A 25,494-nucleotide genomic window follows, 5' to 3' on the forward strand; every position below is an offset into this window, starting at 1 on the left:
GGAACCCGTGTACCCAATTTAAAAATCCAAAAAGACTCCCTGTTGAAAATTTTTCTACGATGGTCACCCCCTCTCAATGGTTTATAGACTTTCTCAATACCAGAAAAGATAAGAGAATCAAGGTTCCTATTGTGTATAGAAACAAAATGTCTAGTGACCGCAGATACATTAACAGCCGTTAAATTTGACGCATCGGACATATGCCGTCTGATGCGTTTTTTCAACGGGCCACTAGTGCATCCCACGTACTGGATTCTGCAGGCCGTGCATTCAATCAGATAGATGACGTTTGGTGTGTTACAATTAATAAAATCTTTTATGTCATAGGATAGACCGGTGGTGATAGAAGTAAACGATTTACTTTTCCTTATTACAATTTTTAGTATACATGGGTTTTTGCTTTTGTATTTTCTGGATCTTCCTCCTCTGTATCCATTTTTATTTTAATTTTTTCTCATAGACTGCCACATTGTGTAGTTTTTTTATTTTATTTTTTGTCTCTATTATGTCTTGTTACATATGTTTGCACACATTCACTTTGAATGGACTGGTAACACATATTTCTTAATTAGAGCACCTGCTCTGATGACATGGTGTGCATGTGATTTTAAATCACCTCCACTGGAGACCTTCCTTCATTCCATGACTAAGACCTCTACTGGTCGAAACATGTAGGAATTTTTCCTCTGTCTGTGGATCACTTTTTCTTGTCCCCCCACATAGTGGTCTGTATTTTTTTAATTTTGATATAATAAAGTTTGGAGTTTTACCACTCGAGTCTCCTTGCCAAGGCGCTGGATTTGCTTTTGTTTTTGTACCGTATGTTCCTGCCTAAGTCCGGGCGTTTTCCTGCGCGCCGCCGGTTCTCCATGGAGTGAAGAGGGGTGAGCTGGAACTCTTTTCTATTTATCCTTTATAATCACTCGGGGATGTATATCCTTCTCCAACCGAGCTCGAGGAAGTTATAGAGCCTCTACGTGTCTGAAGATTTTTTGTGGAGTTTTTTTATACTGCCAGCGAAAAAATTTTTTGTTATCGTAATCTTAAACATCACGCGAGAATTTCTTCTTTTTGTTTTGACTAATATCCTGCTCCCACTTTTCCAAGTCTTTTTCAATCTCTTTACTGTAATTTTCAAAAATATCTTTATCCATATTTTGCAATGAAGATTCAATTTTTGTTATTTCCTCATCAATTTCCTGTAAAGCCTGATTATTATGTTCATTAATTATTTGTAAAAATTGAAGGGAGCAAGTGTTGGCAGCTTCCATCCATCTTTGCAATAAATTATCGTTCTTAAATTCAAAAGTAGGGAAAAGTTGTATCCTAAGTCCTCTAGGTATAATTTTGCGTGCAATATAACTATCTAGAGTGGTTATTGTCCACCACATTCTAGTTTTTTTATGCAACGCATTTTTGTAGATTTTTATTGTTTCTTTATTAGACGTAGACGATTCATTAAAATTATGGGAAGATCCCTGCCCAAAAAGATCAGTGGCTTTAAGTTTCCAATTTAATTCTCTAGCCTTCATATCCATTTTTCACATTGTGGAGACAGAGAAATAATGTTATACAAACAGAAATAGAAGATAATAAAAATTTCCGTATAAATATCACCATTAAATTTCAATAAATATCAAAAATACCTTCAGATAAAAAATTTGTTAGAATTAAATAAATAAAGGGAATGATGGTGCAAATAGCATTAAAATTATTATTTTTATTCAACAATTAAAATAAATATTTTACAAATCCATATAAATATTAGGCAGGAAAAAATGTCCCATAAATTATAGCAGCGGTTTTACTAGGAAAATAAAGTGCATAATGCCAAGATCACTTAAAAAGTCAATCCCTAATATATGACAAAGCGCACAGTGCAAAATTGTATCTAAATCCTATGTCATATATAAATAAGGTTATGGTATAATGATCCTATGTAAAAAGATTTTAACAATTATTTAATTTGCAAGGAAAATGATACCTTAAGTGATCTGTAAAAGCTCCAAAGTGTACCGCAAAGCCCCGACACGTGTTTGAGCAATCCTTTCCTCAGGGGGTGCTATAGGGGAATGTGGTTGATGACCCATTTATACTCTGTTTAATTTGAAATTGCCACCCATAATTGTGATCATGTGTGTTCCATTACGTGGTATCCGGCACTTGTATCACATGACATCCTCACTTTGCAAGTGATCTCTGGCTGTAGGTCATGAGACGCATGACAGAGCGTCGTCATAGTAACAGACGACGCGCTATGCAAGTGTATCCATTTGCCGGCAGTCAAAGAGATCAGTGAGTGGCGCATGAGAATGAAGCGCACTGCCTGTAATCAGAAGGGAAAGACATGCATGAGTGTTCGTGTCCCATATGTGCACTAAACATAATGTGAAGTGTGTATAAATAAATATATTGTAATATTAAAGTGAAGATTACAGAGATAATAAACTGTGTGATGGTTAGTATAGACAAAAAAGTTATTTATGTATTATGTCAAAGTGACTGCTATTATTATTACTTGTATCCATTTGCCGGCAGTCAAAGAAACCAGTGAGTGGAGCATAAGAATGAAGCGCACTGCCTGTAATCAGAAGGGAATGGCATACATTAGTGTTCGTGTCCCATATGTGCACTAAACTTAATCTAATGTGTGTGTGTGAAGTAAATATATAATAATAAAGAGAAAATTACTGAAGTGATAAACTATGTGATGGTAGGTATAAACTAAAAAGTTATTAGGATATTGTGTCAAAAGGACTGCTGTTATTATTGCTTGAATTAATATTTATATAATAATCTAAAAGTGAAATATTGTGTGGAAAATATAGATATATAAACATTTAGTAAGAAAACACATCAAGTGATGCCATAATAATCATATGAAAAAAAAAAAAAAAGCGGTGAAAAAAATTCTTTAAAATAAGTAACTCTTTTTCTTTTTTCTTTGCTCTAATCCCATTGTCTTTTCTTATGTGGTCTCTTTTGCATCACATTCTCCTCGGATTATCATGTTCTTTTTAATTAGCGCTTCCTTTCTCATAACCAGATTATGAATTATGATCACAAGATGCTGTTATTGAAATAATTCAGGCCTCAAAACTTCGTGATATATGGAGTCAAAATACCATAAAATAATCTATAAATAAATAAATAAACATAATTAATCTTTATTCATAACATAAATAATTATTATGACATTAATTGTTAAAACCCTATTATAAATAATTATAAATTACCCTCCCCTAAAAGAATGTCCCGTTTAATAATCTTTATAACAATCTAGATAATGATTATTGCTATTTTTAATTCATAATTCTTTTAATTCCATTTTCATTTGTATATTCAATTTTCATAGCCTTGAATAAACTATTTAATTAGCAAAATAATTAATTAATATCTGATTACCCCCAAATAATATAGAAATTATGTATGACAGAGGGACCTACAAAATGTATAAGTCAGGGTCCTCCCAAATGTCAAAGTAAAAAAAGCCAAAACGCTACATGGGAACAAACCTTAAAAGGGATATTTTTTTCTCCAGTTTATTTAGCCTTATATCCAAGTCATTATGCAGAAAAACTGTTTCTTAACCTCTTTGGCCTGTCAAATGCAATTTAGGTTAGGTTTGGTAGGTGTTCTTGTTCATCTGTAAAAGTGGGGCCATACTGTGACATCCTTTTTCCCCAGAAACCATATGTGAGTCATGAAATGCAGGCAGGCATATTCTCCAGGCTCTCCTCATTCAGTTTCATCACTTTCCCATCCATTTCAGCCTTTTCCTCAGGCCCCCAGACCTCTTTGTTGGGTCCAGCAGAAAATTACTCGCATTTCCCATTGACTTGCATTGTACTCATATTACAAAGTACTAGTTACGAGTATAGAGATTACGAATATTGGTACTCGCTCATCTCTAATGAGCAGTAATCTGCTATGATCCGAACTTATTGATGTTACAAATCAAAAAGTTATTCTAGAATTATACATGCAATGTAACATCATTTTCCTTTTGAATCCATGAGCAATAATCACAATATGCCCCAATATATCAACAAATGCAATCCATAGTAAAATATGACCCCCCCAGACTTCGACGGGAGATATGTTACTATAACTTAGATTTGTAATACTAGATTCATAAGATTTTATTTGCACCTCTATGTGAAATTATAAAACGTTTGTAACTTCAGTTCCATGTCACAGATGTTCTACGTTAATGCTTTTCTTGCCTTTCTGGTATGTTTTATAAAATATTCTTTGAACCCTAGTGAATTCTTGCAAAATAAATATGAAATAAATGTTCAAAAAAAGACTCTACATATATATTAACCTCCAAATACTGACTGCAAGGATGCTTTAAATAACATTTAAATTCACCATCTGTACAGGAAATCTCAGTAAAGCCCTTATAATATTCTTAGCATGGCCTTGTATTGATATAATACAAGACAGAGTAGTTTTTCCAACATTACAAGCGGCCATATCAGTGAGTGAATGTATCAAGATAATCCATCTATCCTACTGCGTTATTATGGTGTTCTATATAGCCCGGAGGCAACTGCAGCAGCATTAAATGAAAAGGCAGTGACATTAGATGGTAATCGCTTCATGACTAATGTCTGGATTCAAATACTTGTGCAACTTCATATTTTATAGTGAAATAATTGTCCCAACATCCTGCCTCACGGACCTTCGGTTCCAGCTCATTATACTTTGCCTTGATATACAACCATCACTGGGGGGAAAAGCTTTGGAATAAAATAAAAAGACTTAACATACAGGGTGGTGACCTTATTTAAAACTGATCCATCTATATGTCAGCTGAGATGCAGGAACGATAGAACGTCATGGAAGAGTAGTTGTTCTGCTAATAACGTAACAAAGCATTGGATGCCATTGGATCAATCGCTGCCTTCAGAAGATTGCCCTGTTAATGTTGGTGGCCACTTATTGACAAGGGTTGTTATGCCAATCAATCACCATTTCTCTCTATTCATTTTAAGAAGTGAAAATGTATCATCAATAGTAATACTAATAATGGCTACACAAAGAATGTGTCCGATGAGACAATTTGGCATTTATATAGGATAACAACTGAGATAAATGACACCGCATATTTATAGAATACAGTCCAGTGAAACCACTATGGCACAGTAAGATGCTTTAGCATTTTAATGGCTCATATAAATTCCAATAATTCCCTTTTAATTCATGCACTGAGTGCACGGCCCAAAATGATCTCCTCAAATTACCAGGTTTATATATCTGTAAAAGCTGTAATGCATTCTTAATAAGCTTATAAAATAAAAGGAAATGTTATACCTAGAGGGCTGTCAGACGAGCATAAAAACATATTATAGCTATACAGTGTATGCTGGAGCTAGATTACGATTTTACTCTTAGTATGCATTAACAGTTAAGGTAATTTTATGTACAGTATAGCTGTGGGAAAATTTTGTTTTATTATACAATTAAAGAAACTTATTATGTAAGAGTATTTTTTAACTATAGAGGCAGAATTTACCCTGCCGGTTCTAGATCTACATTTTTTTTTAAAATTCCATCTGTTAAAAAGTTCACATAAAAGCATGGCACTTGAGACACGTGGCTCTGTGCATAATAAAGGAAAGATGTAGAAAAAAGAAACAAAGAATTCTCGCTGCTAACTCAGGCTGCACACTCTCCCCGGATGGTCATCAGGGTCTCTCCTTGCCCCACCAATCATCTTGACACTAGACCAGGACTTCATCCGCAACTAGATCTGCATGTGCAGAGACTTCCCGGGTCTACTGTTGTCAGAAGTCCTGACGTAAAGTGCCCATTGAAAGGTCCCTATTAGTAATGAGAGACCACTACCATGCTTGGGTGGTCAGTATTTGTAACAAGCAGTTGGATGCTCAGATGGGCTGGACTCGAATACTCGAGTATAATGAAAGTCAATGGGGAACTTGAGCATTTTTTCCAGGAAATCTTCAGGAAAAATGTTTGAGTTTTTCGTTGACTTCGATTATACTTTATATCAGAAAAAAAGAAAACAAGCATCCGCACTCACCATATATGTCCAAGTGTCCTTTATTGAAGATCCATAAAATCACCAGGGAATGGGGTGCAGCCAATCCCCCTTACCTGCACTCCGTTCCCCGGTGATTTTATGGATCTTCAATAAATGACACTTGGACATAAATGGTGAGTGCGGCTGCTGTCTTCTTTTTTCTGATGTTATATGGAACTTTGCTTGTTGCAGCACAACACTTAATAGTCCTTTCCTGAACGCTTCAGTATCATTGTTAAATAAGTGGAGTTTTCAGTAAGCGTGTGGTGCTAAACCTGTAAATTGTTGCTCGCTCCATTATACTTGAGTACTTGAGTCAAGCCTATTTGAGTATCCATCTGCTCTTAATGAATACTGAGCACCCAAGCATGGTAGTCGTGGCTTATCACTAGTGCAGCACACATCCTAATATCACAACATTGGAGAGCCCATGGATCGTACATGTGCGATATGTCTTAGGCCTGGTAGTGGTAGTCCCAGCCTAGCGTGAAGGGGCCATGTGTTTAAGGGTGCACGAGTGGCAAGAAGTGGTGAGGAGTGAAAGGAGAAACATGTGCAGTGAAGGAGGATGGAGGTGGGTGGTGTAGTGAGTATTTTAGTTTTTCTAATACTTTGTTTTACCTTTTTTCCAGCCCTTTATGTTTTAGCAAAATGGCGGCCAACAGGCCTCTATCTTGCTGAATTCACATGGAACGACTTACAAAAAAAATCTGCATTCGAGACAATATTGATTTATGTAAAATTCAAGAAGAATTCAATATCACTCTAATCAATTTGCCCAACTCTTCTAACGACCATCTAATATGTAAGGATATTATCAAAACTACTTTAGCTTAGGAACAGAAATAATTGAGATGCAATCTGATTGAGGTACATTAAAAGTGCCCTGCTTACCCTTTATTATGTTTCTTACTACGTGGATTGGGAAGGTTATTATCATGTACTTAATTTGTGTGACTCGCTATTTTCAAGGCTACATCATAGTCTCCTGATCTCGCTCTCTGCAGATTATACCTTCTAGATGTTACATAGCTTCTGAAAGTGCGCCACACCTATTTTCTATTGGTATGTGCACACATTTAGTATTTGGTACAGAAATTTCTACATCTCTTGCCAGGACAAATTCACTAGCAGAAAGGTGCATTTTTTGGCACTTTTTTCAGTTTATTTTTAATTGCATTGTTGCTGCGTGTTTTTGGTGCAGAATATTTCCATTCATTAGAAGGGATAAAATCTGCAGAAAAATACTGCAAGAATTGATATGCTGCAGATATAAATCTGCACCAAATCTGCAAGGAGAAAATACTCAACATGTGTATTAGACTTAATGATTTTTATTTACTTTGCTGGTATCAGTTTTCCCTTTAGGCAATGCAATAAAAAATGTAACATGCACACGGCCTAACAGTCATTTACTGCTGATCGCAAGGAGCCATAGCTCACTGTTATACACCGCAGACCCACCAATAACGGAGCTTGTGTGGACCCCCACTCTGACATCGTGAACCGGACAGCCTGTGACCTCAGTGAGCCTGTAATATCACTAGAGATGAGCGAACCGGTCACGTTTCGGCTCCAGCTTGGTTCGTCGAACGGAGGTCTAGTTCGAGTTCTGTTAAGCGAACCGGTTCGGCGAACCACTCGAACCCATAGGAAAAAATGTGAGGCAATCACAAACACATAAAAACACCTAGAAAACACCCTCAAAGGTGTCCAAAAGGTGACAAACAACTCACAACAACACAAACACATGGGAAAGTGACAAGGACATATACTCATGCGAAAACAAAAGAGCTGGACAAGGAAAAAGAAAAGGACACACAGATATAGGCATGGCATAAGGCATATAGGCATGGCATGCCCTTCTAAAATGATGTAAAACACCGCAAGGTGACTCAAAGCGGAGTCTCCCTTTTTTCCAAAAATTGAGCCACACAGACACCCCTTCAGTGGCAGCACTTGTGCCCTAGTTGTACACTTCACAGCTAGATTTGCATCAAGCACATTCAAAAATACGCCATCCTTAACCGTCCCCAGGATGACACCGAGGTAGGTAGCAAAGTCTTTGCTGATCCCAGATCTGTTCATCTTGAGTCATTTTTAGAAACACTGCAAGCAAGGGTTACTCCAAGCGGAGTCTCCCTTTTTTCCAAAAATTGGGCCACACAGACACCCCTTCAGTGGTAGCACTTGTGCCCCAGTTGTACACTTCACAGGTAGATTTGCATCAAGCACATTCAAAAATACGCCATCCTTGACCGTCCCCAGGATGACGCCGGGGTAGGTAGCAAAGTCTTTGCTGATCCCAGATCTGTTCATCTTGGATCATTTTTAGAAACACTGCAAGCAAGGGTTACTCCAAGCGGAGTCTCCCTTTTTTCCAAAAATTGGGCCACACAGACACCCCTTCAGTGGTAGCACTTGTGCCCCAGTTGTACACTTCACAGGTAGATTTGCATCAAGCACATTCAAAAATACGCCATCCTTAACTCAACCTCTTTCAACTGAAATTTGACCAAGGTCTCCCTCATCCGCTGAGTCTTCTATGTCCATGGACAGTTCCTCCTCCATTTCCTCATGTTCTCCTGCACCTTAATCAACATTTCGCCTGCTACCATGCGCCCTTGTTTATCCCTGTCCTCCATGGTCCCATGCCTGCCACCTTGGTGATGATGTGAGCAAGGATGGTTGACCTTAGGAAGATCAACATCCACCACTGCGGAGACACCATCACGCGTTTCTCAACGCAGTGATTCTAGAGCAATGCCCCCTGGGAAATATTCAATGCAAGAAGGCCTGCGGAGACACCATCACATGTTTCTCAACGCTGGCAGGAAACTAGCCAGGTCTTTCACCGGGAAGGAACAACCACGGGAAGGGCAGTCTCCAGTCAAGGAGACCACCTATGCCAAACATGGTATCCATCCACAGACAGCCGTTTCGGGGTATTTGCCCCTCATCAGTGTGGAGTAGGAATCTGGCTAGTGGGAGCATTGCCTAGTAAAAGACTATGTGAGCAAGGATGGTTGACCTTAGGGAGATCAACATCCACCACTGCGGAGACACCATCACGTGTTTCTCAACGCAGTGATTCTAGAGCAATGCCCCCTGGGAAATATTCAAAGCAAGAAGGCCTGCGGAGACACCATCACATGTGTCTCAACGCTGGCAGGAAACTAGCCAGGTCTTTCACCGGGAAGGAACAACCACGGGAAGGGCAGTCTCCAGTCAAGGAGACCACCTATGCCAAACATGGTATCCATCCACAGACAGCCGTTTTGGGGTATTTGCCCCTCATCAGTGTGGAGTAGGAATCTGGCTAGTGGGAGCATTGCCTAGTAAAAGACTATGTGAGCAAGGATGTTTGACCTTAGGGAGATCAACATCCACCACTGCGGAGACACCATCACGTGTTTCTCAACGCAGTGATTCTAGAGCAATGCCCCCTGGGAAATATTCAAAGCAAGAAGGCCTGCAGAGACACCATCACATGTTTCTCAACGCTGGCAGGAAACTAGCCAGGTCTTTCACCGGGAAGGAACAACCACGGGAAGGGCAGTCTCCAGTCAAAGAGACCACCTATGCCAAACATGGTATCCATCCACAGACAGCCGTTTCGGGGTATTTGCCCCTCATCAGTGTGGAGTAGGAATCTGGCTAGTGGGAGCATTGCCTAGTAAAAGACAATGTGAGCAAGGATGGTTGACCTTAGGGAGATCAACATCCACCACTGCGGAGACACCATCACGTGTTTCTCAACGCAGTGATTCTAGAGCAATGCCCCCTGGGAAATATTGAAAGCAAGAAGGCCTGCGGAGACACCATCACATGTTTCTCAATGCTGGCAGGAAACTAGCCAGGTCTTTCACCGGGAAGGAACAACCATGGGAAGGGCAGTTTCCAGTCAAGGAGACCACCTATGCCAAACATGGTATCCATCCACAGACAGCCGTTTCGGGGTATTTGCCCCTCATCAGTGTGGAGTAGGAATCTGGCTAGTGGGAGCATTGCCTAGTAAAAGACTATGTGAGCAAGGATGGTTGACCTTAGGGAGATCAACATCCACCACTGCGGAGACACCATCACGTGTTTCTCAACGCAGTGATTCTAGAGCAATGCCCCCTGGGAAATATTCAAAGCAAGAAGGCCTGCGGAGACACGATCATTGCCTAGTAAAAGCCTTCTTGCTTTGAATATTTCCCAGGGGGCATTGCTCTAGAATCACTGCGTTGAGAAACACGTGATGGTGTCTCCACAGTGGTGGATGTTGATCTCCCTAAGGTCAACCATCCTTGCTCACATAGTCTTTTACTAGGCAATGCTCCCACTAGCCAGATTCCTACTCCACACTGATGAGGGGCAAATACCCCTAAACGGCTGTCTGTGGATGGATACCATGTTTGGCATAGGTGGTCTCCTTGACTGGAGACTGCCCTTCCCGTGGTTGTTCCTTCCCGGTGAAAGACCTGGCTAGTTTCCTGCCAGCGTTGAGAAAAATGTGATGGTGTCTCCGCAGGCCTTCTTGCTTTGAATATTTCCCAGGGGGCATTGCTCTAGAATCACTGCGTTGAGAAACACGTGATGGTGTCTCCACAGTGGTGGATGTTGATCTCCCTAAGGTCAACCATCCTTGCTCACATAGTCTTTTACTAGGCAATGCTCCCACTAGCCAGATTCCTACTCCACACTGATGAGGGGCAAATACCCCGAAACGGCTGTCTGTGGATGGATACCATGTTTGGCATAGGTGGTCTCCTTGACTGGAGACTGCCCTTCCCGTGGTTGTTCCTTCCCGGTGAAAGACCTGGCTAGTTTCCTGCCAGCATTGAGAAACATGTGATGGTGTCTCCGCAGGCCTTCTTGCTTTGAATATTTCCCAGGGGGCATTGCTCTAGAATCACTGCGTTGAGAAACGCGTGATGGTGTCTCCGCAGTGGTGGATGTTGATCTCCCTAAGGTCAACCATCCTTGCTCACATAGTCTTTTACTAGGCAATGCTCCCACTAGCCAGATTCCTACTCCACACTGATGAGGGGCAAATACCCCGAAACGGCTGTCTGTGTATGGATACCATGTTTGGCATAGGTGGTCTCCTTGACGACTGGAGACTGCCCTTCCCGTGGTTGTTCCTTCCCGGTGAAAGACCTGGCTAGTTTCCTGCCAGCGTTGAGAAACATGTGATGGTGTCTCCGCAGGCCTTCTTGCCTTGGTGATGTTGTTGTCCCTTGCGCATATGAATCCTTCTGTAATTCCTCCCCTCCCTGTTGTCCCACCCCCTGACTCCGAATAGTGTTTAGCGTGTGCTCCAGCATGTAAATGACTGGAGTTGTCATGCTGATAATGGTATTGTCAGCGCTAAACATATTCGTCGCCATGTCGAAACTGTGCAGAAGGGTGCATTGGTCCTTCATCTCAGACCACTCCATCAGGGTGATCTTCCTCACCTCTGCATCTCGTTGGCCCAGGCTATACGTCATGACGTAATGCACCAGGGCTCGGCCGTGCTGCCACAGTCGCTGTAACATGTGGAGAGTCGAATTCCAGCATGTCGACACATCGCATTTCAGGCGATGAACCGGGAGGCCGAAAGACTTCTGGAGCGATGCTAGTCGCTCAGCTGCGGCGGTTGAACGGCGGAAGTGAGCAGACAGTTTTCGTGCCCTGTTCAGAAAGCCATCTAGGCCGGGATAGTGTGTTAAAAATTGCTGGACAACAAGGTTCAACACGTGAGCCATACAAGGCACGTGTGTCACCTTGCCTAGGTGAAGGGCCGCACCCAGGTTTGCAGCATTGTTGCACACGGCCTTACCAGGCTGCAGGTTGAGTGGAGACAACCATTTACCAAACTCAGTCTCCAGAGCTGCCCACAACTCAGCCGCTGTGTGACTCTTATTTCCAAGACATTTCAAGATAAAGACCGCCTGATGCCATTGCGCTCTGCTGCCAGCATAGTAATGAGGGGTGCGTGATTCCTTCTGCGCAGTTACTACACTGGTGGCCTGACTAGGAAGGCTTGGGGTGGAGGTGGAGGACCCAGACGAGGTTGAGGAGGCAGAAGCAGTGGAGGAACTTGGACAGACATAGGATTGACACACAAGTCGTGGGGACGGCAAGACTTGTGCAGCAGACCTTTCACCAACTATCACAATAGTTACCCAGTGCCCAGTCAACGACATGTAACGTCCCTGTCCATGCTTACTGGTCCAAGTATCGGTGGTAAATTGCACCCGTTCACACACAGAGTTTCTCAAGGAAGCGGTGATGTTGTGTGCGACATGCTGGTGTAGCGCAAGCACACCTTTCTTAAAGAAGTAGTGGTGACTGGGCATCTGGTACTGCGGCACAGCAACAGACATAAGGTCTCTAAAATCCTGTATGTGTCCACCAGGTGGAAAGGCAGCATTTCTGTAGCCAAGAGCTTACAAAGGGATAAAGTCAACCTCTTAGCTTTGTCATGGGTCGCAGTAAATGGCCTTTTATTTGTCCATATCTGAGGGACAGAGATCTGGCTGCTGTGTGTAGACGGTGGTGAGTAGGGTTTCCCTGGAAAAATGCAGGTTTGTGAGTAAAGTGCAGGCGTAGACATGATGTTGCCTTCATCCAACGTTGGTGCTATCGATGTCTGAGAGAAGTGTACACATGCACTTGTTTCCCCTTCCAAACCAACTGATGACTTACCAAGCAAACTGCCTGTTGTGGTTACAGTGGTGGAAGTTGTGCGTGGAAAACCAGGTGTGACAGCTGTCCCCATAGTCCTAGAAGATGAAGAGCGCGCGGGTGCACTGGAAGGGGCAGGCCGTGGATGGTCCGCTCCGCTAGGCCGCATTGCAGCATGCTGACTCCCACTGGGACATATGATATTTATTCATGTGACGATTCATGAAAGAAGTTGTCAAACTGCTGAGGTTTTTGCCTCTACTAACAGATTCCCGACAAATTTTACAGATCACATGATTTGGGCGATCCTTTGCAAGGTCAAAAAAGGACCAGGCTAGGCAAGACTTAGAGGACATGCGACCTGCTGAGCCACCCTGACTAGTGCTCAGAGGTAGAGTGGTGGCTGAGGATGCAGTTGTAGACGTGCAACCAGTACTCCTCCTCTGTCCAGGAAGGCGCCAGGTAACTTCGTCGTCAGTTGCATCCTCCTCTACCACCTCTGTTGACCTCCTCGAGTGCCTGACTGTGGGTTGACAGTAGGTGGGATCTAGAACTTCCTCATCAAGCGTTGTGTTTGCACTCCCCTCACCCTCAGACCGAGCCTCTTCCTGCCCTGACTGAATATTTAAGTTGTCATCCCAATCTGGTATCTGCGTCTCATCGTCATCAGTATGTTCCTCATTGTCTATAACAACAGGTGTTTCAGTTTGTGAATAAGGGTCAACATTATGCTCAGAAACTTGGTCATCACGGCCTGACTCTGAGTCACAAAGGTTCTGGGCATCCCTGCAGACCATTTCTTGGTCTGAACTCACTGTAGCTTGGGAGCAGACCTGTGATTCCCAGGCTATAGTGTGACTGAACAGCTCTGCAGACTCAGCCATCTCTGTTCCACCATACTGTGCAGGGCGGATGGAGACTTGAGAGCTGGGAGAAAGCAAGTGTGATTGGGATGACAACTCAGAGGACTGTTTTTTTTTGGATGCGGTAGTTGAGGTGGAGGAGAGGGCACTTGTTGGAGCACTTGAGAACCATTGAAGCATGTTCTTTTTTTGGGCATCATCTACCTTTGTTCCAGTTGTTCGTGTCCGTAAAAAAGGGAGCACATTGGATTGTCCACGGAAAGTTGTAGACATCTTACTTTTGCTGGAAGATGGCCTATCTTTAGCAGATGTTAATGGAGCTTTGCCACCTTCCCCAAAGACACAAACTTTTTTTCCTTTTCCAACACGCCTGTTCCCCTTTCCACCAGCATCTGTCATTTTGCCACTAATTTTGATTGCAACAAGATTGTCTACTTTAAATGTGGTAGTAAAAATTGAGAGGTGGTGTAGATTGCAGAGGTGGTCTAGCTTTATTGACAGCAGAAAAAACAACACAGACTATCCCTAACAATGCAACTGTGGCCCTTAAACTGGCAGCACAGTTTGAAATTAAAATAGCTTAGTAAAAATCAGCTTGAGGGTGCAATGCAGAGGTGCTGGAAATAGCTTGGCACCAGTGGGACACTAATGAAGTCCAACAGACACTTTTTGGATGCCACTAAGTTTCCTCAGTGTTTGCTATTATAATGGCTTCGTAAAAATGAGCTTGAGGGTGCAATGCAGAGGTGCTGGAAACTGCTTGGCACCAGTGGGACACTAATGAAGTTCAACAGCCACTTTTTGGATGCCACTAAGTTTCCTCAGTGTTTGCTATTATAATGGCTTAGTAAAAATGAGCTTGAGGGTGCAATGCAGAGGTGCTGGAAATTGCTTGGCACCAGTGGAACACTAATGAAGTCCAACAGCCACTTTTTGGATGCCACTAATTTTCCTCAGTGTTTGCTATTATTTTGGCTTAGTAAAAATGAGCTTGAGGGTGCAATGCAGAGGTGCTGGAAATTGCTTGACACCAGTGGGACACTAATGAAGTCCAACAGCCACTTTTAGGATGCCACTAAGTTTCCTCAGTGTTTGCTATTATAATGGCTTAGTAAAAATGAGCTTGAGGGTGCAATGCAGAGGTGCTGGAAATTGCTTGGCACCAGTGGAACACTAATGAAGTCCAACAGCCACTTTTTGGATGCCACTAATTTTCCTCAGTGTTTGCTATTATTTTGGCTTAGTAAAAATGAGCTTGAGGGTGCAATGCAGAGGTGCTGGAAATTGCTTGACACCAGTGGGACACTAATGAAGTCCAACAGCCACTTTTAGGATGCCACTAAGTTTCCTCAGTGTTTGCTATTATAATGGCTTAGTAAAAATGAGCTTGAGGGTGCAATGCAGAGGTGCTGGAAATTGCTTGGCACCAGTGGGACACTAATGAAGTCCAACAGCCACTTTTTGGATGCCACTAAGTTTCCTCAGTGTTTGCTATTATAATGGGTTAGTAAAAATGAGCTTGAGGGTGCAATGCAGAGGTGCTGGAAACTGCTTGGCACCAGTGGGACACTAATGAAGTTCAACAGCCACTTTTTGGATGCCACTAAGTTTCCTCAGTGTTTGCTATTATAATGGCTTAGTAAAAATGAGCTTGAGGGTGCAATGCAGAGGTGCTGGAAATTGCTTGGCACCAGTGGAACACTAATGAAGTCCAACAGCCACTTTTTGGATGCCACTAAGTTTCCTCAGTGTTTGTTATTATTTTGGCTTAGTAAAAATGAGCTTGAGGGTGCAATGCAGAGGTGCTGGAAATTGCTTGACACCAGTGGGACACTAATGAAGTCCAACAGCCACTTTTAGGATGCCACTAAGTTTCCTCAGTGTCTGCTATTATAATGGCTTAGTAAAAATGAGCTTGAGGGTGCAATGCAGAGGTGCTGGAAATTGCTTGGCACCAGTGGGACACTAATGAAGTCCAACAGCCACTTTTTGGATGCCACTAAGTTTCCTCAGTGTTTGCTATTATAATGGGTTAGTAAAAATGAGCTTGAGGGTGCAATGCAGAGGTGCTGGAAACTGCTTGGCACCAGTGGGACACTAATGAAGTTCAACAGCCACTTTTTGGATGCCACTAAGTTTCCTCAGTGTTTGCTATTATAATGGCTTAGTAAAAATGAGCTTGAGGGTGCAATGCAGAGGTGCTGGAAATTGCTTGGCACCAGTGGAACACTAATGAAGTCCAACAGCCACTTTTTGGATGCCACTAATTTTCCTCAGTGTTTGCTATTATTTTGGCTTAGTAAAAATGAGCTTGAGGGTGCAATGCAGAGGTGCTGGAAATTGCTTGACACCAGTGGGACACTAATGAAGTCCAACAGCCACTTTTTGGATGCCACTAACTGGCAGCACTCTTTTCAATTAAAATGGCTTTGCAAAAATGTGCAGGAGGGGAGAATGCAGAGGTGGTGGGACTTTCTTGGCACAAGTGCCACAATAATGGAGGACAGCAGCCACTTTTTGGATGGCACTAACTGGCAGCACTCTGCAATTAAAATGGCTTTGCTAAAAAGGGCAGGAGGGTACAGTGGCCGGGTTGTGGGTCAGTGTAGAGGAAAGGAAGCCTCACTTTCTATCCCTCCTAATGGTGAAATGCAGCAAGGAAGTCCCTGAGCTTAGCTACACAGACGCTGTTATCTGTAGCTGTTAAAAACTGTTTCCACGGACCTGACTGTCACCTCTGGCTCTGAGCCAGCTGTAATTAGCCCTTAAAAGGGCTAAAATAAACTTCTATCCCTGATCTGTAGAATGCTGTGTGTATAGCATACACAGCAGGATCGGCGACAGGAGCTGCGTGAGAGGTGACTGACATCCAGACGCAGAAGGCAGATAATGCCGTGCTGGAACAAAATGTCTGTTTTTATAATGAAAGGACATGTGACGTGGACAGCCTATGACACATGCCCTTGCTTCTCATGCAAAAAGTCCACTTAGCTGTGTGTGTGTCTGGGATTGGGTGACATGCTGGCCTGTCCCACTACACGCACGCTTAGGGAAGGAAGAAAAGAAAAAAAAATGGCGATCGCCGTTATCTTAGCAGCAGTGATCAGAACACGCAGTCCCCGCACACTATATACTGAAATTTCATAATAGTGTGAGTCACAGAGTGACTTACACTATTACAGTGAAAAGCCAGCTAGTAATTAGCTTGGCTTTTTGCTTTTAGAACCGTCTCGAACGTAACTCGAGCTCTAGTTCGATCCAGAACACCCCCCAAAATCCCTCGAACCGCGAACTGGAGAACCACGAACCACGAACCGCGCTCAACTTTAATTATCACTGATCACAAAGCAGTGTCATCGTCTCAGGCAATTAAAATTTAGTTGACTCACTTGTCATGAAAGTGAGCTGTACAGCATATAAACCATATAGGACACCATGTCTGTCCTATTATGGGTCCAAGAGTCATAATCAGGCATTTAATGAAAAGTTAAAGAGTAAGTCAGACATTGTATGTAAAGAGATAGAACCTATATTACATTGGCACAACATAATATACTGGCCAATGGCCAATTACTTCACTGGTTCTGGCCAACAATAACCATCAAGTACGGTATGTCTTCTTATACAGTCCAAAGGCAATATTTCTTGGTTCAACCCCTAACAATTAGTATTTCTTTAGCGTTACCCACACATAACTATATTTTACTGAAATTTCCATATACTGCACATGGCCAGTTCCTCATATTTCATCATTATGCAGCTTGATAAACCTTTATAACCTACATTCTTCTCTGGTCAGTTCATACAGACAATCATTAGTCCAGTGGTGAAGGCTTTGAAACTCCAGTTCCGTAACGCTACACAATTCATAGTTGATGTGACTTTATAAAAGAGTCAGTGCACATAAATTCCCACAAAATGCTTAGGCAGGTCTCCGGAGTGACTGTGTGAAGTTCCAAAGATAGACAATGGTTTCCGTGGGTCACTGGGATTGTATTAGAAATCACCGATGTGGATATTTATTGAATTGGTTTATAGTCCGCTGTGCTATCCATCCGCCTAAACCGAAAGTTAATACTTTTCAATGGACATTAAAATAGATGAGGAAGGAGAGAATTTTAGAAGTCTTTGTGTACAATTACAGAGCCGTGTGTTAACCAGCAGCATGATTTCTGCTTGTTTGGTTTTCCTGTGTCTTAAGTACTGTAGCTAGTTTTATATTGTCTGCAAGTTTGTTCAAGAGGATGGCTTTTAAGTATTAGATGCTGTCAAGAGCTATTGTCCACTTCAGAAATAATTAATTGCCCAGCAGGGATATCTGTAGAAGAGGAGATGCTTTGGCTTCATGTGTGCATAAAGTATGTGTTCATAAAAACAAAAGGATGCTGAAGGGGGTATTAGAAACAAAGAGCTTCCACTACTTTCAGCAGAGAACACTCTTCTTTTTCTCCTAATAGTTGTACCATATACACTAAAATGAAGAAAAATCATGTCACACAAAAAAAAACACATTACATAATTTGAAAAGCAATTGTCTAGTGCTCTGTGTATAATTTACACATGTGGATTTAGATCTGCACATTCTGTGCTAGAGTTTTCTTTTGGAGGTATACATTGAAAAATCCTATGGAATAATGCATGTGCATGTAGGGGTTGGTTGAGCCCCCTACAATGTAAGGTGTATGGTTATGTACTGTATGTGATATGTGTTAACAATGTGTATGAGTCAAACGAGCTTTAGATTAAGACATAGGGTTTAACAAACATAGCAGAGTGGATAACATTAAGTAAGATTGTTGTGTGAGGTAATAGTTTGGGTTGTCATTTTGAAAGAAGTAATGTAAAGTATAGAAATGTTATGTAGATAGATTTTGTTAGTAATTAAGACAGTTAAGCTATATGCGCATGGAACGTTTTTTCCTGTGTTTTGGTCGCATATTTTGGTGCAGTTTTCTTGTCAGCAAGTTATGACTTTTGATTTCCCAGCAAAGTCTATGAGCCTGCAAGTGATGGACACCAACCTGAAGGAAACAGTAAATGTCGCACACCTCGCCCAAAGACATACACACTGACTCTCTCTGGTGAAAGAGTGCTCAGCTCCTATGACCCGGCATCCATATCATCCTTCAAGTGGCACTGTGAGCAGGGTCATTTCCAGCTTCCAGCACAACCTTTCAAGATGATCTGCAGGGAAGAAGCCTTCAATGAAAAGACTACTGGCCTTTCAGAAAAAGATGGCAGAACATGGCCTGGTACCGAGCTCGAGCCACACACACCGTGGGTGGTACTGAGAGAAAAGAGCTTGAAGCTGTACCCTGTATGCTCAGAAGCTGGGGATTAAGAAACACGGGTGCACCTAAGAGAGTGAGACCACCCTTCCCAAGAAGCTGATGAGGAATACGTGGTGTCCATGAAGAAATAGGCAGAGGAACCGGTAGAGGCCCCATCTTGGAGGTTAGGTCCAGAAAATGGAAACTTCATAAACACTACAAGCCAATGCCATTATGAGAACAGATGCTGAAAGAAGCTGGTAGGAAAATTTCAGAGGCTCAGATGTTGGAAGAGGTGGTGGTTGGAGAGTCAGCTGGTCATGAAGACCAGGCACTGAGGACTGGGTCTTTTTAGAGAGGGCCGCAGTTGAGCATGGCCATAAGCTCTGGGCCAACTGCCCCTCCTTGGAGAGGCTCCGAGTGGTGCTGCTGAAGCCAGAAATCCCACAGGGTACCCACGTGGCCCATGTCATACAAGCTGAATTCACGTGTGAGGGAGATGTTTACAGCTTTTAGTGTGCTTGGATGACATGAGTGCTGGGTGAAGATGAATAAGAGGGTGGCTGCTAATTGCATGACATAATTAATTGGTCCTAAATACCCCCTCAGTTGTGCTGGTTGCATGAGAGATGCATGGGACTGTTCTGTGTTCCATGATGGGGGCAGGTCAGGAGACCCTTCCCTGAAGTTGGCCCGGAGTGGCTGAAGTTTGAGTTTGTTTTCCCTCTGCCAGTTGTTTTGGACATGTTGTGCTCCCCTCTGCTGGAATGCAGACGTTTCGGGCAGGTGACAAACCCACTCACACCTGTACTGTGAACACAACCCAGGACCCATGGACTTCACCTTTTGTCCCGAGGACATTGCCCCTTTATCCCAACTACTTTGACATTGCCTCCAAGGACTTTGTCTCATGAATATTTACCCTTGTCTGATACCTAGACAGTGTTGTGCAAAACATTGAACTGGCATCCACAGAGAGGGGAGAGAGAGTGGGAGGCACAATATACCCTAAGAAGTGGGTTCAGGACTGTTGCATGTCTTGCCAGGAGTAGGCAGGCACATGGATGATGATGCCTATGGCAGGAAAGGACTGTTGCCTGTGGGCGGCTGTTAGTATTAAAGTTATACCCTCTTCCTGCACACAGATCACAGATGAGTAAAATGAACTCTGGCCTTCTTATTCATTTAATAGTGTGTATATATATATACAGTTAGGTCCAGAAATATTTGGACAGTGACACAATTTTCGCGAGTTGGGCTCTGCATGCCACCACATTGGATTTGAAATGAAATCTCTACAACAGAATTCAAGTGCAGATTGTAACGTTTAAATTGAAGGTTTGAACAAAAATATCTGATAGAAATTGTAGGAATTGTACACATTTATTTACAAACACTCCACATTTTAGGAGGTCAAAAATAATTGGACAAATAAACCAAACCCAAAAAAAATATTTTTATTTTCAATATTTTGTTGCGAATCCTTTGGAGGCAATCACTGCCTTAAGTCTGGAACCCATGGACATCACCAAACGCTGGGTTTCCTCCTTCTTAATGCTTTGCCAGGCCTTTACAGCCGCAGCCTTCAGGTCTTGCTTGTTTGTGTGTCTTTCTGTCTTAAGTCTGGATTTGAGCAAGTGAAATGCATGCTCAATTGGGTTAAGATCTGGTGATTGACTTGGCCATTGCAGAATGTTCCACTTTTTAGCACTCATGAACTCCTGGGTAGCTTTGGCTGTATGCTTGGGGTCATTGTCCATCTGTACTATGAAGCGCCGTCCGATCAACTTTGCGGCATTTGGCTGAATCTGGGCTGAAAGTATATCCCGGTACACTTCAGAATTCATCCGGCTACTCTTGTCTGCTGTTATGTCATCAATAAACACAAGTGACCCAGTGCCATTGAAAGCCATGCATGCCCATGCCATCACGTTGCCTCCACCATGTTTTACAGAGGATGTGGTGTGCCTTGGATCATGTGCCGTTCCCTTTCTTCTCCAAACTTTTTTCTTCCCATCATTCTGGTACAGGTTGATCTTTGTCTCATCTGTCCATAGAATACTTCTCCAGAACTGAGCTGGCTTCATGAGGTGTTTTTCAGCAAATTTAACTCTGGCCTGTCTATTTTTGGAATTGATGAATGGTTTGCATCTAGATGTGAACCCTTTGTATTTACTTTCATGGAGTCTTCTCTTTACTGTTGACTTAGAGACAGATACACCTACTTCACTGAGAGTGTTCTGGACTTCAGTTGATGTTGTGAACGGGTTCTTCTTCACCAAAGAAAGTATGCGGCGATCATCCACCACTGTTGTCATCCGTGGACGCCCAGGCCTTTTTGAGTTCCCAAGCTCACCAGTCAATTCCTTTTTTCTCAGAATGTACCCGACTGTTGATTTTGCTACTCCGAAGCATGTCTGCTATCTCTCTGATGGATTTTTTCTTTTTTTTCAGCCTCAGGATGTTCTGCTTCACCTCAATTGAGAGTTCCTTAGACCGCATGTTGTCTGGTCACAGCAACAGCTTCCAAATGCAAAACCACACACCTGTAATCAACCCCAGACCTTTTAACTACTTCATTGATTACAGGTTAACGAGGGAGACGCCTTCAGAGTTAATTGCAGCCCTTAGAGTCCCTTGTCCAATTACTTTTGGTCCCTTGAAAAAGAGGAGTCTATGCATTACAGAGCTATGATTCCTAAACCTTTTCTCCGATTTGGATGTGAAAACTCTCATATTGCAGCTGGGAGTGTGCGCTTTCAGCCCATATTATATATATAATTGTATTTCTGAACATGTTTTTGTAAACAGCTAAAATAACAAAACTTGTGTCACTGTCCAAATATTTCTGGCCCTGACTGTATATATATATATATATATATATATATATATATATATATATATATTTATTAAAATTCTGTTAGAGGATTACTAGATTTAAAAAGGGAGGTGTGTAGGGGGTGGTTTAGCCCCCTACACTGTAAAGTGTATGGTTATGTAAAGTGCAATGTGATATATGTTAACAATGTGTATTAGTCTATGAACTTTTATGACATAGGGTTTAATAGATATAGCAGAGTGCATAATTTAATGTAGGATGTAGTGTGAGGTAAAGATTTAGAATGTCATTTATAACAAGTAATGTAAAGTATTGGAATATTATGTAGATAGATTTATTTTTAGCAATATAAACAGTTAACATCAGGTGGTTCAGCTTCCTGGTTACAGAGAGAGTCTAGAGTGAATTCTGCAGATTGGTCCAAGGAGAAAAGATGTGGCACAAATTCAGGAGCCAGTCGGGAACCCTGAAGTAACCTCTTAAAGGTCTGGAGCCTATGGCTCATCCTGGTAGGCTCAGGGAAGTTGTGCGACTACACAGCCTTTGGGGCCCAGAAGTGGACAGCAGTGAGAAGAAGCACGGGGGAACAGAGACATAGGTGCCTCTCAGATTGGGGACAAGATTCAAGATTGCAAGGATAGTTCGAGTGAAAGTACCCCAAAATACAATAACCGCAGAACCGTCAAGAGTGAATCCATGTCTGTCATGGTAGTGGAAATAATAAACTGTTCCAGTTTAGCTAGCCAAAAGAACTGCGGTGTCACATATTTGTCTACTGCATCTATGATGGGGTGATGGACACCAACCTGAAGGAAGCAGTAAGTGTTGCACACCCTGCACATATTGACTATCTCTGGGGAAGAAGTGCAGGGCCCCTACAGCCCAGGGTCTATATCATCCTTCATTGATAATAGACTTGTGTTAGAAAAATATGGATAGCATGGTATATGTTTTCTTGGATCTCTCTAGTCTGCTGTACACACACTGTATAATGGTGACCAGCTACATTGTAAATGGCTGGTATGTATCCTAGAGATGGTTGTCCTCTGGGATGTAAACTTGGAATGTTTCTGCTGGTACCTATAGTGCCATGAGTTTTGTTAAGGCATTCACAAGGACCAGGTTTATATATAGCTGGAGAGATGGGTGAGTCTGGTTATCCACATACCTCAACCTATGGGTGTGTCTCGTGTTTTTAATGAGACTGTTTGTTTGACATAAACTGACTAAATACTGTGTATTTATGTTCCTGTAAAGCTGAAGGAAGGCTTCTGGGTTTTTTTTTTGTTTTTTAAACCTCTACTGGTTTATGAAGGGTTTAATACCCCCTCTGGACTTTTAAATAGAAAGTGTTCCTATCTCTACTTTGTGGACCAAGCAAAGTGAGTAACCCCATCACATATAGTGAGTGCAATATCACAATACAAAAAAAGTTTTAAAAAAGTATACCAAAATAACACCTATAAACCAGAAGAAGAATACAGATGGCACTGTCATCGGCTGTAAACTTTACTTACTAGTGTTCCTACATGATTACCAAAAAGATCAGGGGCTGCATAAATAGTATAAATACAATATTTTATTAGTAAATATCAAAAATGTTTTAAAAGTACTTTAACTGCCAATTAAAGTAGTCCATAAATACCTGTGGCCATGTGAGTGATGTGTAATAGTAGCCTCACTAGTTCAACCTCGATGTACGCTTCACCGTCTCTAGGGTTCCATCAGGAGGTACTAAAAACAAAGTAAAATTGGTAACCCTGTGATTGCTGATTTTTGCTCTCTTAGTGGTCTGTTATGGAATTGGCATAAAACTGACAAAAGTAAAAGAAGATCTCTAAGGCCATCAACGTCATGTAACAGAATGGTTTGCAAGAAGTGTTTTTTTTATTCCTAGGGCAAACACTTTTAATTCCACTTGGAATAAAAAGCATATGTTTGGTATGTGTACTTTCCCAGATTAAATGCAAAAACTAGTTGACAAACTCCATGTGAACAAAGACGTAATGAGACTCCATAAGAAAAACTGATACAGATTTTATGCATAATGCACAGAATTCCATGGATGGAGATCAGGAATGGATTCAGGACACAGATCAATGTTGATGGAGGCCTCTGAACAAACAATACATTGGGGATTATTAGAGAATTATAGTGTAGTTTTTATACTGTAGAGATTAATTGAATTTGCTTTTTAGACTTTTTTTTCACTGCACTATTCTATGTCCTGTTGTGTATATGTGGCGCCCCTGAGGCTTCCGTCGCCACAGGAACATTGCACTCCATCCAGAGGTGTGATGTCCCATCCTGGGTAAGGAAAGGAGTAAACGCTGGTTCACAGGCAAATCTGCACTACACCCATTGTTAGGCATATTTTGGGACCGGGGATAGTGGCAGCCACCCCCATGCTGTATGATGGGGGGGGCATAAGACCCATCCCTTCTCCCATTGGGTGGGGCCTAGCAACTGGGGAGGTGGGAGGAGCCAGTCGAGAGTAGAGTAGAAAGAGGAAAGTCAAGTTTAGTCAGATAGAGTTTAGAGCTGAGAGGAGTGAGAAGAGAAGTGCTCTAGTCAGTCAGGAGCAAGAAGGAAAAAGTGACGCTTCCTGGTGAATTCCCTGGGGCCCAGCTAGGTCCAGGTGACACCACAACCGAGAAATACAGAAGGAATTCCAGGGCCACTGAACTGCTTTCAAGCACAGGGCCTGTTCCACAGAAAGATCAGTGGAGAAGCTGCAGACAGGGGACGGTCCCTAGAAACTGGAGGAAGAGAAGTCAATTCCAAAAGTAAAAACCGAGGTCCAGGGTGGCTGCAAGCGCCCAGGGCCACAGCCCACTGCAGAACCTCTGGGAAGAGGGTGAAGTTCCAGCTAGGCTAGTCCCATATCCGGAGGCCGTAGTGGAGGCCAAGCCAGGTTCATCCAGCAAAGGCAAGGCTTAGAAGACAGCTGAAGAGAGGAACACAATAGATGGGTGCACCGGCTTTTATTCCCAGATCTACCCAGGATCAGCGGAGGTCCCTGACAGGGGGTTCCTGCTGTCCAAAGGCACAGTGCGCCATAAACCAGGAATTGTGAGTAAACAACTTGAAACTGCACGATGGGGGTTGCCTCTGTTATTTCATCTGCACTGCATAGACTTCCATCATTGCATAGACTTCTATCACTGCATAGACTGTAATAAGCACCAACAGTCGCCCCGGGGCCCAGCGTCACGAATAATATAAACTTTAAGCACCCCCCACTGAAGCCATATTAATTGACTCCCGCCAGGGTCACGGAGTCGGGCCCCGCCACCACTGACGACCCCCGGACTAGTCCGGACCGGCACCGGGTGTCCCATAGCCCTGGGGTGGCCGAGTCATATAAATATGTGACTCTTCAGATTTTGTGTTATACCATGCCTGATAAAGAGACCTGAGTAGTCTCGAAAGCTTGCTATTATTACCATCCTTTCAGTTAGCCATTAAAAGGTATCAACCACTGAGGACTCTCAGTTCTTTTAAACAAACTTTTTAGACTGAGCATATGAAGGTGACTGTGCAATAGACTCATATTCTCACATAATTTGGTCTGTAAGAGTTCCTTTTCTTGAGTTTTTACCTTAAGCAACAGGGATGCACAGCAAATGATTATATAGCTGTGCTAAATGGTGGTAACCAGAAATTGAACAAGGAACACAAAAAACACCAAAGGGTAAGCACTCCAGAAGAGTAATTAATAGGTAAAACCACACAGCTTTATTGGTTGAACAAAAAACATACACCTAAAACCAATTAAAAACGAGAGCCCATAATCAGAAACCACCCCACCACATG

The sequence above is a fragment of the Anomaloglossus baeobatrachus genome, chromosome 1 (genome assembly GCF_048569485.1).
Source record: "Anomaloglossus baeobatrachus isolate aAnoBae1 chromosome 1, aAnoBae1.hap1, whole genome shotgun sequence".
Taxonomy (NCBI): Eukaryota; Metazoa; Chordata; class Amphibia; order Anura; family Aromobatidae; genus Anomaloglossus; species Anomaloglossus baeobatrachus.